Source organism: Notolepis coatsorum, assembly GCF_963971535.1.
Source record: "Notolepis coatsorum genome assembly, chromosome: 4".
NCBI classification, from domain to species: Eukaryota; Metazoa; Chordata; class Actinopteri; order Aulopiformes; family Paralepididae; genus Notolepis; species Notolepis coatsorum.
The window spans coordinates 119,105,736-119,125,058 of record NC_140168.1 but is presented as its reverse complement, the minus strand read 5'-3'; positions in this window follow the sequence as shown (position 1 = coordinate 119,125,058).

Sequence of the window (19,323 nt, the reverse complement as noted above, 5' to 3'; positions counted from 1 at the left end):
TTATACAGAGTCTTAAAACTATAGAGAGAATCTTAAAACTATATAACAATTAAATGTTAAATGTTTTGCTACAGTCAGAAATGTTGGTGTAAGAGGTGTATACATTTCTGCTGCATTAATTATATGTTTCATAATGTCATGCTTAAAATGAACTGTCAGTAGAGAATAATACTATATATTGTGTAAACTGTGTTTACTGGAGGAGGGCATCTCTGAAGATTCTCTGCTATAAACTCTGAGGAGTCTTGATGAGAATTCTCATAGATGGCCTCGCCCGGTACTGCCTGGTGGCCAGGTTAACCCTTTGTTTGTTCTGAATAAAGATGAAAAGTGGAGGGACTTTCTCATACTTAAAAAACTAGGTAACTGAAGGTAACGCAAGTAAAAGAAGGAGGGGAGTCCATCCTTACTACGTATTGTACGTTGGTTGGCTAGTGAAATGACATCCCTGTGACATCACTGTTTTTAGACCAATCGAAATATGATACAGGATCAATATAAAAATGACTGTTCCTCCTTCGAGAGGCCAGATTTTTGAGAGATTTTATGGAGATGACTGAGTTCTGATATATTGTGAGCAGAAACCTTTGTACTTATAAACATGAAACTGTGCCTTTAATGTAATCTTGTACTTTTAAAAAATAAAACACCTTTTTTTTTTAACACACCTTTTTGCATCCATTCTTCTAACTGAAAGACGACGGGTAAGCATTGAAATGTTTTTGCATTGTAACTTTACCCATTGCTTCGCAATGTTCCTGATTTATGATGTAAAAACTTTAGAAGTGTGCCTTTAACCAGTCGGCAACCACACGGTCCCGTAATGTTCCTGATTTATGATGTAAAAACTTTAGAAGTGTGGCTTTATCCAGACGGAGACCTAAAGAGAGAAATATATATATGTATATAGATTAAAAGTGGGTTCTGTATAATGGGATTATCAAGTAAAGCCATACAGTGATAATACGTGTAACGGATAAGGGAAATGGACCTCATCTGAATAAAAAGAGTCCTTCCCAGTGCAAATAAAATAAAAAGATTCCGCAACCCCAATCACTCGACCTAAGGTCGATGACTGGGTGGGGTCGGAACAGTGCATTCGCTATATCTTGTCGGTCAGTGAGTAACAACGACAGTTTGTAGACTCATTTGGTTCTGCATGTCAACCACTTCGCAGGACGCTGTTTGATGTCAAGATGAGCAGACCAATGAGTTATGAAGTTATCGATCTGACCTAAGACCTAGCTTGGGCACTTATCATGGCGTCCCTTCGTTGGGCATTTATACTAACTGAATAGGTGCTAACGGCCGAAGAAAACAGGACTACTGTCAAAAGCCTCTGGAGTAAAATTAATTACAGATTTGACAAAAAATTCAAGTAGAAAGCTCTACTGGCGACTCGAGTGGAAAGCTCTACTTGGGAATATCACAAATGAATAGAAAGCTCTATCTTTGTGATTAAAGTAACGTTTACTTGCGACTAAAGGGTAACGGAATGTTTACTTACAGTCAAACTTAAAGTAGAAAGCTCTACTGGCGACTCGAGTGGAAAGCTCTACTCGGGAATATCACAAATTAATAGAAAGCTCTATCTTTGTGATTAAAGTAACGTTTACTTGCGACTAAAGGGTAACGGAATGTTTACTTACAGTCAAACTTAAAGTAGAAAGCTCTACTGGCGACTCGAGTGGAAAGCTCTACTCGGGAATATCACAAATGAATAGAAAGCTCTATCTTTGTGATTAAAGTAACGTTTACTTGCGACTAAAGGGTAACGGAATGTTTACTTACAGTCAAACTTAAAGTAGAAAGCTCTACAGTAGAAAGCTCTACACACGCGACTAGAAACCTAAAATAAAAGGCTTAAAGTCACACTCGAGTGGAAAGCTCTACTCGGGAATATCACACTTTAATAGAAAGCTCTATCTTTGTGATTGCAGTAAAAGTTTACTCACGACTAAAGGGTAACGTAATGTTTATAGAGCTCTGGGGGGAGTTACAAGTGCAACATAATTTCGTGCTTCGTTCACAGGAATGCAGGCTAACTAGCCACAAGCGAGCTAAGTGCTAACTGGATGGCTACCTAGCCCAAGGCTACGCTGCCAAAACGGCGCATTCACTGGAATGCAGGCTAACTAGCCACAAGCAAACTGAATGCTAACTGGATGGCTACCTAGCCCAAGGCTACGTGACGCTGCCAAAACAGCGCGTTCACAGGAATGCAGTCTAACTAGCCACAAGCGAGCTAAGTGCTAACTGGATGGCTACCTAGCCCAAGGCTACGCTGCCAAAACGGCGCATTCACTGGAATGTAGGCTAACTAGCCACAAGCAAACTGAATGCTAACTGGATGGCTACCTAGCCCAAGGCTACGTGACGCTGCCAAAACGGCGCGTTCACAGGAATGCAGGCTAACTAGCCACAAGCGAGCTAAGTGCTAACTGGATGGCTACCTAGCCCAAGGCTACGCTGCCAAAACGGCGCGTTCACTGGAATGCAGGCTAACTAGCCACAAGCTAACTGAATGCTAACTGGATGGCTACCTAGCCCAAGGCTACGTGACGCTGCCAAAACGGCGCGTTCACAGGAATGCAGGCTAACTAGCCACAAGCGAGCTAAGTGCTAACTGGATGGCTACCTAGCCCAAGGCTACGCTGCCAAAACGGCGCGTTCACTGGAATGCAGGCTAACTAGCCACAAGCTAGCTAAATGCTAACTGGATGGCTACCTAGCCCGAGGCTACGTGACGCTAGCTAAAACGGCGCGTTCACTGGAATGCAGGCTAACTAGCCACAAACGAGCTAAATGCTAACTGGATGGCTACCTAGCCCGAGGCTACGTGACGCTAGCTAAAACGGCGCGTTCACTGGAATGCAGGCTACCTAGCCACAAACGAGCTAAATGCTAACTGGATGGCTACCTAGCCCGAGGCTACGTGACGCTAGCTAAAACGGCGCGTTCACTGGAATGCAGGCTAACTAGCCAAGAGCTAACTAGCTCTCAACAGGCTAACAAGCCAGGAGTGAATTGATGGCTAACTAGCCAACCACAGGCTAACTGGCCAAGAGCAAACTAGCTCACCATAGGCTAACTAGCCAGGAGCGAATTGATGGCTGACTAGCCAAGAGCTAACTAGCTCCCCACAGGCTAACAAGCCAAGAGTGAATTGATGGCTGACTAGCCAAGAGCTAACTAGCTCCCCACAGGCTAACAAGCCAAGAGCTAACTAGCTCCCAACAGGCTAACAACCCAGTGCTAACAGGAAGTGGACTGGCCCTAGCCAGACATGAGCTAATAGCTGGCTACCAAGCCAGAGCTAATGGAAGTGAACAGGATGTCTCACAATCATCCCCACATCACAGAGGACGATAAATTACCCTCGGATGATGGATTGGGAGCTTCTACACCCAGCAGGGGGTTAGACTACCCAGGAGAACGGGGAACACACCCAGAGTCCCCTGAGACGCTTGCGGAAAGTGAGGAATTCACGGAACCAAGCAAATCACAATACCCAGAGCTGCCGGCTGTACAGCAGGCAGTAATTGGCACAGGAGAGAAACCTTACTGCTGTGACCGGTGTGGAAGGAGCTTCAAGACGAAGGCTCACCTTAAACGTCACCACATGGTACACACAGGAGAGAAACCTTACAGCTGTGCCCAGTGTGGGAAGACCTTCAAGACGAAGGCAGAACTTAAACAACACCACCTGGTACACACAGAAAATAAACCTTACGGTTGCGCCCAGTGTGAGAAGGCCTTCAAGACGAAGGGAGAGCTTAAAATTCACTGTACGGTACACACAGGAGAGAGACCTTACAGCTGTGGCCAGTGTGGAAAGAGCTTCAAGACAAAGACATGTCTTAAACAACACCACATGGTACACACAGAAAATAAACCTTACGGTTGTGACCAGTGTGGGAAGACCTTCAAGGCGAAGGCAGAACTTAAGCGACACCACGTAATACACACAGAAGAGAAACCTTACTGCTGTGACCAGTGTGGGAAGACCTTCAAGACGAAGGCAGAACTTAAACAACACCACACGGTACACACAGAAGAGAAACCTTACTGCTGTGACCAGTGTGGGAAGAGCTTCAAGACGAAGCGTAACCTTACACTACACCACCTGGTACACACAGAACATAAACCTTATGGTTGCGCCCAGTGTGAGAGGACCTTCAAGACGAAGGGAGATCTTAAAAGTCACCACATGGTACACACAGGAGGGAGACCCTACGTCTGTGACCAGTGTGACATGAGCTTCAAGAGAAAGACAGCGCTTAAAGTTCACCACATGGTACACACACGAGAGAAACATTACTGCTGTGGCCAGTGTGGGAAGAGCTTCAAGACAAAGACATGTCTTAAACTACACCACGTGGTACACACAGGAGAGAAACCTTACTGCTGTGGCCAGTGTGGAAAGACCTTCAAGAGGAAGGCAGAACTTAAACAACACCACATGATGCACACACGAGAGAGACCTTACTGCTGTGACCAGTGTGGAAAGAACTTCAAGACGAAGACTCACCTTAAATGACATCATACGATACACACAGGAGAGAAACCATACTACTGTGACCAGTGTTACATGAGCTTCAGGAACCAGCAAGGTTCCTGGTTAAATAAAGGTTAAAAAAAAAAAAAAAAAAAAAAACTGCTTAACGGGGGCAGTAAGGGGTTATGTGTCTCGCTCAAGAACACTGCGACACACTATCATGGACGAGTTTGGAAATGGAAAAAACCAAGAGGACGATGTAGTCATTCTTCCTCTTTATGAGGCGCAAGGCTCCACCTCAAAACGAGTATCTCCCTCCACTGACATAGAGGCGTTCAACTCTCTAGACGAGTTCCTAAAGGCCAAGAATATCAATTATGAGCACTGTTCCATTTTCTATGGCCCAGAAGAGGAGGATGGCGACATTCAGATCAGGGATCAGAACCAGAGGCCACAGATGACACCTTCAGGTGAAACTGAGTCTGAGCCTGAACAGGATGGGGAGCTAAATACCTCTGAAACTGAACACAGTTCTGATTACTCAACATATTGAGTAATAGCTCAAGAGAAGCTAGCACAAGGAGACGCTAGCTCACCAAAGGGGCTTCAATGGCCCAAATGATGGAAAGAGAAATAAGAACCCCCGGTCAAGATGACGGGAAAAACATGGGGGAGAAACTAACCCCAGAGCAGCAAGCGGAGATGAGGCCAAGGGAGCCTTAAAGTCAAAGGCCGAGGGAGCTTTAAACAGTCACTTGAACTTGAAGTAACATAATGCTTACTTAGAGTCAGAACTTAAGTAGAAAAACTCTACGAGTCTATAGCATGATAACTAGCCATTGCTAACAGAAGCTATTAGCAGGATAACGAGCCAGAAGCTAGCAGGAGCATAAGTCCTGCTACTGTGACGGAAGTGGAACCAGCGTAATCATACAGGCTGGTGTTATCAGCAGGAGCTGAGTCTACAAGAGGCTACATAGCCTGAATCTACAGCGGGCTAACTAGCCAGAGCTAACACCAGACATAACAGTAACTAACTACCCAGTCTGGACCGAGACAAGCACAACACAGGGTTGACCCCCTGTGCAAGAAGGAAATGGACGGAAACAACAGTCCGAAAGGCCTGTGAACAATGTGCGCTGGTAAGGGGGACAAAACCTGAACCAGTGCCATCGAGACGAATAGCAGTATCTGAGAACAGGACTGAAACTACTGGAGGAAGCGGGTGTAATGGCCCAATACTCTGTACCCTACCAGCCCAATACGAACGGGGTGGCAGAGAGAGCTGTACGCTATATGAAGGATCAGATGATCAAAGTGAATATGTTGCGATCCTGGAATGAACCGACCTCCCTCCTTAGGACACACCAAGGAGACCGACAGTACAGTTCGGACCGGAAGGATCAGAACCTGCCCTATTTCGGGCCAGGAGCATTCTTAGACGGGGGGGCTGTCCCCCGGAGTCAGTGGACGACGCAGCGAATGGCGAGAAGGAATATACTGTCCCAGGTCAGAACTCGGAAATGGAGGAAGACCGGGATAGGTCAAGCTCCAGAGCATCCTCAAGGTCCTCACCTAGACCTCCTAGACCTCCCAGACCTCCCAGACCTCCTAGACCTCCTAGACCTCCCAGACCTCCCAGACCTCCTAGACCTCCTAGACCTCCTAGACCGGACAGAGAGACATCGGCCTGGACCCAGGTTACAGGGCGACGAGAGCCCTGAATGGACCTGAAAGAGAGAAAAGAAATGAGTCCTCTGTGGACTGTATCTGTGATGTCCTGCGAGGCCTAAGGACAGGGTCACACGACCAGGCCAACCACACTTCAATAGAGGACTGCTGCTACAATTCTCGGGGACCAATGGGGTCGCCCGAGAAGTGACAATTCAACCTACCTCAAACTATGGGAGAGATCCAAGAGGTCAGAGGGGGTGACCCCAAGATGACCAAGATGACCAAGATGACCAAGACGACAACAACCTGGGTGCATCGGCCGGGAACAACAGATGCAAGTCTTCCCGCCGGATACCAAGCCACGACGTGGCCCCTATCCTATCGAGCCGTCCAGCCCGGGAACAACAGATGCAAGTCTTCCCGCCGGCTACCAGGGTAACAGGGAACCAAGATGGCAGAGGGGGTGTGGAGAGTCACGGCCACGTGACCCCGCAATCGCCATCTCGTCCCCCAGTACAGACGCTATTAAGACAATGGAAAATGACCGACCAGGATGACAGAGGAGGTGTAAAGTGTCACAGCCAACTAAGTGACACTGGTTAGTATGACATCCTGTTCTTATATATGATTATGAGGAATGTCTGTAGATTCTTCCTCACACTTGTGAAAAAAACTGTGAGAACTGTGGACTCTGGAACCGTAACTTGTGTACACTACAATATCTTGCGTGATCTTGGAGAGTGGAGTCAATGGAATCAATACAAAAGGTTTATTGTATATATTTGCTATCATCTAGGCATATGTTACTATAGGTGTCTAGATGTGATATGTATTCTGGCTGGTAATGCCCCGTCAGAAAGGAAACACGTTATGTGTAAAACAAGTGACACTTTGTATAATATTCTTATGTTTATTATATATGATTGGAGCTATGTATATGACCTGTATATTCTTTATACACTTTAAAACTAAACTCTGGTTGGAAGACAGTGATTGTGTGAATCTAACCTCTTCTGCTTAAGAATGAATTGCCTGTTCTGTTTGTGCAGGGAGGTAACTGAAAGAGGGGGGGGGAGGCCTCTGCCTCTGCCATGAGAGCACAGAGCACAGAAGGCCTAGCCTGCCTGGATCTTTTACTACCTGTTACTTACTGGTCCGGCTGCTTTTTGCTGATAACGTGGCAGAAGCGAGGGGCCCCAGGGAGAAAAAGGAGGAGGCTGTGAAAGTTTAGAGAAGACACACGTTATGTGTGCCACAAATCAACAAGCGCCACCTGTGTTATAAACTTATACAGAGTCTTAAAACTATAGAGAGAATCTTAAAACTATATAACAATTAAATGTTAAATGTTTTGCTACAGTCAGAAATGTTGGTGTAAGAGGTGTATACATTTCTGCTGCATTAATTATATGTTTCATAATGTCATGCTTAAAATGAACTGTCAGTAGAGAATAATACTATATATTGTGTAAACTGTGTTTACTGGAGGAGGGCATCTCTGAAGATTCTCTGCTATAAACTCTGAGGAGTCTTGATGAGAATTCTCATAGATGGCCTCGCCTGGTACTGCCTGGTGGCCAGGTTAACCCTTTGTTTGTTCTGAATAAAGATGAAAAGTGGAGGGACTTTCTCATACTTAAAAAACTAGGTAACTGAAGGTAACGCAAGTACAAGAAGGAGGGGAGTCCATCCTTACTACGTATTGTACGTTGGTTGGCTAGTGAAATGACATCCCTGTGACATCACTGTTTTTAGACCAATCGAAATATGATACAGGATCAATATAAAAATGACTGTTCCTCCTTCGAGAGCCCAGATTTTGAGAGATTTTATGGAGATGACTGAGTTCTGATATATTGTGAGCAGAAACCTTTGTACTTATAAACATGAAACTGCCTTTAATGTAATCTTGTACTTTTAAAAAATAAAACACCTTTTTTTTTAACACACCTTTTTGCATCCATTCTTCTAACTGAAAGACGACGGGTAAGCATTGAAATGTTTTTGCATTGTAACTTTACCCATTGCTTCGTAATGTTCCTGATTTATGATGTAAAAACTTTAGAAGTGTGCCTTTAACCAGTCGGCAACCACACGGTCCCGTAATGTTCCTGATTTATGATGTAAAAACTTTAGAAGTGTGGCTTTATCCAGACGGAGACCTAAAGAGAGAAATATATATATATATAGATTAGAAGTGGGTTCTGTATAATGGGATTATCAAGTAAAGCCATACAGTGATAATACGTGTAACGGATAAGGGAAATGGACCTCATCTGAATAAAAAGAGTCTTTCCCAGTGCAAATAAAATAAAAAGATTCCGCAACCCCAATCACTCGACCTAAGGTCGATGACTGGGTGGGGTCGGAACAGTGCATTCGCTATATCTTGTCGGTCAGTGAGTAACAACGACATTTTGTAGACTCATTTGGTTCTGCATGTCAACCACTTCGCAGGACGCTGTTTGATGTCAAGATGAGCAGACCAATGAGTTATGAAGTTATCGATCTGACCTAAGACCTAGCGTGGGCACTTATCATATACTATGTTATTTTATTTCATACTTATCTTGTCTTGCACAGTCTCTGGAGCGTAACAGTAAGAAGCATTTTGTATAAAGGTATTCTGTATGACAACTATTAAAGAAACTTGAAACTCACAGAGCCTCCTCCTCTGGGAGTTTTCAGAGCCTCTTCCTCAGGGGGTCCTCGCGGTGTGCCAGGCGGAGAAGGGCCTTCACCTGTTGTATTCTGTGCGATGTGCTGGTGGTGTAAAGGGTGGTTTCTTGAGTAAACGCCTGGAGAGGTCTTGATGCCACGGCCTCGTTGACCTCACCAGTTCCCTTTTGTCAGGTCCTGGCTCCTGGACTCTGCGGCAGGCCTGCCTTTGAGTGGTCCATGGGGCTGGGACCTCCTCCGCGCCCCACTGCTAAGGCTTCGCCTGCGGGGTCGGGGTTCCGTACTCATTTGGTCTGCTCATCTTGACATCAAACAGCGTCCTGCGAAGTGGTTGACATGCAGAACCAAATGAGTCTACAAAATGTCGTTGTTACTCACTGACCGACAAGATATAGCGAATGCACTGTTCCGACCCCACCCAGTCATCGACCTTAGGTCGAGTGATTGGGGTTGCGGAATCTTTTTATTTTATTTGCACTGGGAAGGACTCTTTTTATTCAGATGAGGTCCATTTCCCTTATCCGTTACACGTATTATCACTGTATGGCTTTACTTGATAATCCCATTATACAGAACCCACTTCTAATCTATATATATATATATATATATATATATATATATATATATATATATATATATATATATATATATATTCTCTCTTTAGGTCTCCGTCTGGATAAAGCCACACTTCTAAAGTTTTTACATCATAAATGTGCTGGTGGTGTAAAGGGTGGTTTCTTGAGTAAACGCCTGGAGAGGTCTTGATGCCACGGCCTCGTTGACCTCACCAGTTCCCTTTTGTCAGGTCCTGGCTCCTGGACTCTGCGGCAGGCCTGCCTTTGAGTGGTCCATGGGGCTGGGACCTCCTCCGCGCCCCGCTGCTAAGGCTTCGCCTGCGGGGTCGGGGTTCCGTACTCATTTGGTCTGCTCATCTTGACATCAAACAGCGTCCTGCGAAGTGGTTGACATGCAGAACCAAATGAGTCTACAAAATGTCGTTGTTACTCACTGACCGACAAGATATAGCGAATGCACTGTTCCGACCCCACCCAGTCATCGACCTTAGGTCGAGTGATTGGGGTTGCGGAATCTTTTTATTTTATTTGCACTGGGAAGGACTCTTTTTATTCAGATGAGGTCCATTTCCCTTATCCGTTACACGTATTATCACTGTATGGCTTTACTTGATAATCCCATTATACAGAACCCACTTCTAATCTATATATATATATATATATATATATATATATATATATATATATATATATATATATATATATATATATATATATATATATATATATATATATTTCTCTCTTTAGGTCTCCGTCTGGATAAAGCCACACTTCTAAAGTTTTTACATCATAAATGTGCTGGTGGTGTAAAGGGTGGTTTCTTGAGTAAACGCCTGGAGAGGTCTTGATGCCACGGCCTCGTTGACCTCACCAGTTCCCTTTTGTCAGGTCCTGGCTCCTGGACTCTGCGGCAGGCCTGCCTTTGAGTGGTCCATGGGGCTGGGACCTCCTCCGCGCCCCGCTGCTAAGGCTTCGCCTGTGGGGTCGGGGTACGGAACCCCGACCCCACGAGACGCCTCGCGGGCAGCGTCAGGGTTTAACAACCCCGACCCCACGAGGTGTGGGAGCGGTAACACGAGTTTATGCTTTGCGTACGTTTCCTCGCAGTGGGGTATTTGCGGGTCCCTTTTTCGCACAGTCGGGGTCCCCCCCCCCCCCCCCCCCCCCCCCACCCCTCACTATGAAGTGTTCTGATGGTTGTAAGGGGACCTCAGCGGGTACATTTGTCGGGCTCTCCGCGTCCTGCTCCGTTCCTGTGTCCCACAGAGCAGAACGAGATACAAGAACGAAATGTAACGAAGGTTATCCTATAACCCTAGTTACATGAGTCATCATAAAACTCCTCCAGGCTGACTAAAAACCCGTAAAATGCTAATGACAGCTATACAATACAAGCCAGGAAACATATTTGAGGGTACACTACCAATTCGAACAGTCAACAAAAATTCATTGCCGTAACTTTATAGAGGAATAAAACAAAAAAATAATCTACCAATAAACTGACGTCGATTTAATATTAACCAGGATCTGTAAAATATGGAAATGATGCATGACACTCTTGAAGACAGTTCAGACAGTTCAGTCTTATTTTGCACAATATCAATCATATTTTAAGACAGTCCAGTTTTAGTTCAGTCACATTTTGCATAATTTCAATCATATTTTAAGACAGTCCAGTTTTAGTTCAGTCACATTTTGCATAATTTCAATCAATTTATACTTTCTCATCTATTATTCTAATATTCTTATTTCAATTAATTATTTAAATTCAGTAATTTATTCAGTTGTTGAGTCCATTATTCAGTTGTTGTGTGGAGTCCACACAGTCCACACAATCCCCCTTTGAGACTGTGAATCCCACAGTCTCAACACCAATCCCCCGCAGGCCATCAGGCAGAGAGCGCTCCTCGTCAGTCAGCCATCACCTCCCCCAGAGGACACTGCATCATACTGAATTCAGGCCGAAGTCCTGTTGCCGGCCCCTCCTCCTCAATCCGGCACCAGCCCTACATTTTCAGGCTACCATCGAGCGACAGCTCGTGACATCGTCCGGGTTTCATTTCCACCCCACCACCGGCAAAGGTATGGAGTGGAGAAGGGCCTCGGCACGGTTCTCAGCATGACCACAGCGTCCCCAAGGAAGTGGATGACAGCTGACCGTTCCCCATCGCGTCCATGGTCGCTCAGCCACTCCCCAACCCGACAGCCTTTTAGACTCAACTCACAAATGAAAAAGAGGACCACATCAGAGACACATAAAAAAAAAATGCAATGATTTTCAATGGTTGCAATCTCTATGCCGAGGGATCATTAGAAAATCAGACTAAAATTCACATAAACCAAATCAAAACAAAACATCCACACATTGTCCCACATCAGAGTATACAATATCCTAACGCAGACCTAATCTATTGAGCATATGTTAGTTTTTGGAGTATACAATATCCCAATGAGTATACATATTCTAATGAGGTATACAGCACTGCATTCTAATGAGGTAGAAACATGCAAATGTAAGGAAATATGAACCAAATTAAAACCAAACATACGCTTCACACTGTCGTGGAAATATATTATCATACCATTGTGGTATTGTATGAGAGGGCGCTGTCATCAGATATCAACGTAGTATGTTTCTCTTTAAGAGAAGCACACATTAGCCAGTCAAAACAATTTGGTTATGATCTATGTTGATCCTTGCTATAAGGCCATAAGTGACATTGTTATGGGATCCGCTCTGTTTTCCTTGTAAAGCAGCCATAATAGTCATTTCAGCCAATCCTCAGAGTGATGTTCCAGTTCCTTCCACGTCATATGTATATATTAATTTTGTATTAACGGTCTTGGGGGACGAGAGATCGTCCTCACTTGGTGATCGGACATTTGTTTACATGGTCTGATCTTCAACTGTGCATTCCTTATCAATTGATCTATGTGAGGAATTAAATCTATTTTCTATTTCCTTATTTCAACTTTTGGACTCAGAACAAGTTATTGCTCATTATTATATTATTAATCTCCCACAACAACACCCATACTCCAGGACACACATGCACTCCATGCATATACCTACTAATACCTTCGCATACCACCTTCTAATACCTTCTCATACCACCTTCTAATAAACCATGACAAAGAAAATGTATCACTCAAACACAACAACCTTTCACACCGGTATCAACACACATGTTTTAGTTGGAATCTTAAGACATGCACTTAGTATCGTATTAGGCAAACAAACAGTGGCGGCTTCCTCCCTTTCTACCCTCAATCTCAGCCAATTCCAGTCTACACCCACTCCCCCTTAGGCCTAAGAGAGAGAGAACACAAGATAGATTAACCACTTTTACCTTGAAAGAGAGAGAGAGAGAGAGAGAAAAAAAAATAAATAAAAAACGAGCAGGGGAGAAGGGGAGAGAGAGAGCGCGAGCTAGTGAGAGAAAATGGGAGAGTCAGAGAGAGAGCGTGTGAGGAAAAGTGTATCAATGTGAAGTGTTTTTAACATGCACGCCTCTGAATCCAACCACGCGAAAACAACCGTTTCCACCCCTCAAGCCGCACGCCCGTGGGGGGAGCGAAAGCGAAGCGCCGGTCCCACCGGCCGCAGAGTGCACGGCGGTGTTCAGAGCGGTTTATGCAAATAAACCAACCACAACTGCATATATAGCACAACATAATATATATAATATAATACAATATAACACCCGCTCCTTCTCAGACCCGGAGCATATATACCCACCTATATTTAATCAACTAGGTTGTCAATGCATAGTCTGAAACTGCAATATGGAGAGAGACCTGTTCCCTCGCTCCGCGGCCGCATCCCTCTACCACAGAGCAGCACACTAATGCAATATGGACGATATTTATTCTAATAATAATAGGTTATTTATTCTAATAATAATAGGTTGGCCTCCCTACCACTATTCATTTTAATATAATGATAATGGCCCCCTTATCAACAACATAACGCACTGGTCTTGTAAATGCAGCCGTTATAGGCCACGTGGAACGGTGCTATATAGGCCTTTAACCACGGCAACCCAATATGCCTTTAGGCAACTCAATAGTGACTCTAACCCACACTATGGAAAGGTGCTACTTAGGCCCTTAACCACGGAGGACTTTTAACCAGGGTTCTTTAACCCGGGGACTCTAACCCCACTTTTAAAACCTTTACCGTATACTATGTATATCAAACGGAAGAAAAGAAAAGAAAAATGTATGAAACCGGTTCACCATATTATTTGGACTTTGTGTCCTCAGAAACACCTAGGCTATGGGGTTGTGCTGACACAGGTATCCTTCTTCATTAAATGACAAATATTCATAAATTTAGAGTTGCCAATTGCAGATTTTTTATTTAAATAGGTAGTCTGCTTACCTGATGGTTTGAGCGCTCATTTTGTCACTGAAGAAAACACACTGGTGTCCTCGGACCCCGGGTGGCGTGGCACAGGCTGGCACGGTGACTGTTTTCAGTCTATCAGCTGGTGACAGCGATCAATCAATCCCAGCGTGGGGCCTGAATTGATTTGAGAGAGAGTAGCCCTACCAATCTATTCCGTCTCTAATATGGGAGATAGGCAGCAACCTCCAACGAGTCACGCCGTGCGTGTGTGCTGGGTAACAATTGCACGAGTGTGTGTGTGGGCCCCTTAAAGAGCAAAGGTCACGCTCAAGAGCGAGAGGAGCTAAGACTGAGAGAACAGACTACACACAGCCTTATAATACATAAAACTTCGCCCAGACTAATTAAATCTAAAATACACAATCATGACCTATATATACTATTAGACTGTGACAATTTCATGTGTGTGGTTAAAACCAAATAGGATGAGCTAAGTAACAATGGTAACATGCCTTTATCCAAACCATGTAATAATGGAATTCAGTATAGCATATTAAATGAACTACATACTGTTAAACTGCAACAATTTCGTGTGTATAACAACCGAATAGGATGCTAAAAGTGCTCCTCTCTATTGCATCAGTCCAAACTAGAAATAAAAGAAAGCACCAGTTCCGTATCCCCTAATGATCCCAACCCCGTCACGATAGTAATCTTAAAGATTTGCAGAAATCATTTGTCTTCAATCCTTTCCGTTAAGATCCAATTAGCCATTAGACACAAAATCCCTGTTAAAACACTGCTTTTCCACATCCACACACTTTCTTAATAGTTTATATAGTTTAACAATACACAGAACACAAAACTTATTATACCTTTTACCAATTTAGTATACCTTTAACCAATACACATAATACAGTTCACACAACTATTTATCAATAACAGGACCCCTAGACCCCTATGTAAAGCGACTTTGAGTCCTTTGTAAGGTGCTAACTGACCACAACCACCCCCACCCCAGGCCTCTAACCTTCTCTGAATTTCAACCCCCGTTTTACCCTCTCAGGACTTTAACCTTTGATGGGAACTTTAACCTCTGGTGGGACTTTAACCCGGGGACTCTAACCCTATTTGGGACTTTAACCTCGTTTACCACACTCGATAAAAAAAAAAAAAAAAAAAACTGCACGAAATCCTATGTACAGTGTGTGGCCACAGATCTCGCAGACGCAGGCATATTTCATTCAAATGACAAACCTATTCTAAATTTGGAATTTCCAATTGCAGAAACTTGGTATTCTGCTCACCTTTCGTCATTGAAGAAACAGCCCCGTGAAATAGTCATGAAATGGGCCATGTTTAAATGTATTGAAATAACACCAATATCGTGACCTTTCAAATTGACAACACCTTCCCTCGCGAGAGCCACCTTGCCTCGCTGTGAAACAGCACTGCAGAATGGTCAGCTCCCATCTCCTCACACAGCGCAGAGAACAGGCGCGCTTTCAGGGCTCGGGTTTTGATGAAATTTACCACGTTTATAACTTCTGTCAACCTCATTCAGCTCAGGGCTAAGCTGTCTTGACGCTGGCGCCTCTCTGTGAATTTACAGTGCGTCCATTGCGCGTTTGGCGAGACCCCCTTGATGAGTGCCTGTAGCCCCCTCCTTTTCCCTGCCATGGCCTGCGCACCGTCAGAGCAAAAGCCCACACAGTTCTCCCATTTCAGTCCATGTTCTGTCAGGTAACTGTCAATAATTTTGAAGAGCTCATCAGCTGTCGCTCTGTTTTTGACATATTTGCAAAACAGCAGATCTTCACTCAGTGACTGGGAATTCACAAAGCGAACATAGGAAATAAGCAAACAGTCTTTATTGCTGTCAGTCTTTGACAAGGCAACACGCATGTCATCCTCAAGGCTCAACTTGGCCCTATATTTTGTTTTCAGAGCTGTCATGGATGAAAAGCCAGCTTCACACAGATATGTGGTGCTGAATGGTATCAACACCTTAACTGCTGCATCATGAGATACTTGGTACTCAGCACCACACTCTGAAACTAGCTCTCCAAGTGGTATCAGATGAGATTTCAATGAGTTCTTCCAAGAGTTTGGATGGAGATGTGTCAGGAAGCTTTGTCTCAATGTTGTCTGTAAAGTTTTTTTTTATCGAGAGTAACTTGGTGATCCTTTTCTGTGTTTTATTAAATAATGATTTTCAGATTTTGAGAAATGGTCAAACTTATCCAAATATGGTATTTTCATGGGAAACAGTGCAGCTGCAACAGATAGCACTTTAGTGATAATTTTCTGTAATCCAATTTTTTGTATTTTTATTTATTTTTAATCTCAAGGCCCCCCCTGTCATGCCCCCCCCCCCCCTCAAGGCCCCCCACTTTGATAAACACTGGGTTAAGGTAACTAAAGTACAATCAGCTGGTTAAAGGCCTATGTTTGGTTTGACAAATGCCTATGAAACTGTTAATTTGACACCGATGTCCATTCAAATTTAAATCATCTTTTTTTGTTGATAGAATCTGTTCCCGCAGGGTAATAGTACAAATATTGGTATACACATACAACATAACACAAAGGTCATGACATGGGACGTACAAGACACTGTAGAGTGAAGTGGTCATATTTTAGACTCCTTGCTTGGAAAGCTGATACTGGACTCCATTTGCCTGGGTTTAGCTCATCTTGGCCAGGTGTTACATCATTATATAGCATTCAACAGGTAATAATGGTCAGAAGGGGGTAAAGTGACCATGGGAGGTGACAGTGTCCCCTTGTGGCTGTCGTTGTCTCATACAAAAACCCATTTAAAAGAAAACTTGGTAGAGAAAAGACAGAAATTACGGTTTTAAGATAAAACAGCAAGGGGGAATTAGAACCGGTTCCCATGGTTCTGAAGATGTAACCTGTATGTAGGGTTGAGGAATGAGGTCATATGTTGCAAGTCTCGTCACACACGAGTCGGCTGCCCTGCTATCTGAAGAACACAGAGTTGTTTAGGAACTGAATATCATGTCACTTTGTCCACATCAGGGTATTTCTTTATCAGCAGTATTCTAAATGTCCTGTCCCACTTACATTAACATTCAACATTGGTGTTCCAATGCCTGACTCACTCGACTGCCCGTCATGACGACGTGAGCAGATAAAAACTGCCTCTATATAGATATATATACACGCCAAAGCCTGCTTTGTGCGAACATCACAGGGGAGGGTACTACGATCGCTGCTGGTAAGGTAAGTTAGTGCTGTTATTTCTCCCACTATACTGTAGCATCACCATCTGTGTGTGTTTCCTTTTGTCTCTTAAGGATATTTACTGTGTATGTTCTTGCAGACAAAAATACCTACGAGGCAGCCTTGACGAGGACCATCTAGCCATGAAGTGGGGACTGTTCTTACTCGTGCTTGCAGGTCAGTATCTGTTCTGTGATCTAACATCCCATCTAAGCCGTATTTTCTAATTGTACACATGGACACAGATTCTTGAAAAGTTTATTTAATTTCATTTAATTTAATTAAAATTACATTTCCTTCTCTGGTTCTCATTCTCAGAACAAAAAATGTAGACAAATTGTATTATTTTGATCTAACTTATATTATACATTTGTTTTGGAGAGTGGATATTATATATCATGTTGACATCACTCCTATTAGTTGATTCAACCACAGAAAGCCAATGCAAAATGGTGAATTGACTTTATTGCATTGGCTATTCTTTAGTTGAATCAACTGCATATGAGTGGTGTTTGGTCATTTTATATTCACTTTCTCCTATTTTGTTTACTTGGATGTTTCCTAAAAAAAAAATATATATATATATATATATATATATATATATATATATATATATATATATATATATATATATATATATATATATATATATATATATATATATATATATATATATATATATAATTTGAGACTGACTGAACTTGAGAGAAGCTTTTTCTTATTTGGATATGTAAGTTATCCAAAAAGAAGCTATACCCCATCTGACCCTGTTGAATGAACGAGGATGGGGGAACGAGAAGATAAATGATTCAAACAGACCTTTATCTAGTGTTGTGATGCCAGGGACGTGCTTTATTTCTTACATACCATGTCATTTTATTTGGTTGTTTGTTTGGTGTGTGTATTCATAATTTTCCTTACCTCTGTGATGTATGTATCGTCTGTCTCTTACCTCTGTGATGTATGTATCATCTGCCTCTTACCTCTGTGATGTATGTATCATCTGTCTCTTATCTTACCTCTGTGATGTATGTATCATCTGTCTCTTATCTTACCTCTGTGATGTATGTATCATCTGTCTCTTATCTTACCTCTGTGATGTATGTATCGCCTGTCTCTTACCTCTGTGATGTACGTATCATCTGTCTCTTACCTCTGTGATGTACGTATCATCTGTCTCTTACCTCTGTGATGTACGTATCATCTGTCTCTTACCTCTGTGATGTACGTATCATCTGTCTCTTACCTCTGTGATGTACGTATCATCTGTCTCTTACCTCTGTGATGTACGTATCATCTGTCTCTTACCTCTGTGATGTATGTATCATCTGTCTCTTACCTCTGTGATGTATGTATCATCTGTCTCTTACCTCTGTGATGTATGTATCATCTGTCTCTTATCTTACCTCTGTGATGTATGTATCATCTGTCTCTTATCTTACCTCTGTGATGTACGTATCATCTGTCTCTTACCTCTGTGATGTATGTATCATCTGTCTCTTACCTCTGTGATGTATGTATCATCTGTCTCTTACCTCTGTGATGTACGTATCATCTGTCTCTTACCTCTGTGATGTCTGTATCATCTGTCTCTTACCTCTGTGATGTATGTATCATCTGTCTCTTACCTCTGTGATGTATGTATCATCTGTCTCTTACCTCTGTGATGTCTGTATCATCTGTCTCTTATCTCTGTGATGTATGTATCATCTGTCTCTTACCTCTGTGATGTACGTATCATCTGTCTCTTACCTCTGTGATGTCTGTATCATCTGTCTCTTACCTCTGTGATGTATGTATCATCTGTCTCTTACCTCTGTGATGTATGTATCATCTGTCTCTTACCTCTGTGATGTACGTATCATCTGTCTCTTACCTCTGTGATGTATGTATCATCTGTCTCTTACCTCTGTGATGTACGTATCATCTGTCTCTTACCTCTGTGATGTACGTATCATCTGTCTCTTACCTCTGTGATGTATGTATCATCTGTCTCTTACCTCTGTGATGTATGTATCGTCTGTCTCTTACCTCTGTGATGTATGTATCATCTGTCTCTTACCTCTGTGATGTATGTATCATCTGTCTTTTACCTCTGTGATGTATGTATCATCTGTCTCTTACCTCTGTGATGTATGTATCATCTGTCTCTTACCTCTGTGATGTATGTATCATCTGTCTCTTACCTCTGTGATGTATGTATCATCTGTCTCTTACCTCTGTGATGTATGTATCATCTGTCTCTTACCTCTGTGATGTATGTATCATCTGTCTCTTACCTCTGTGATGTACGTATC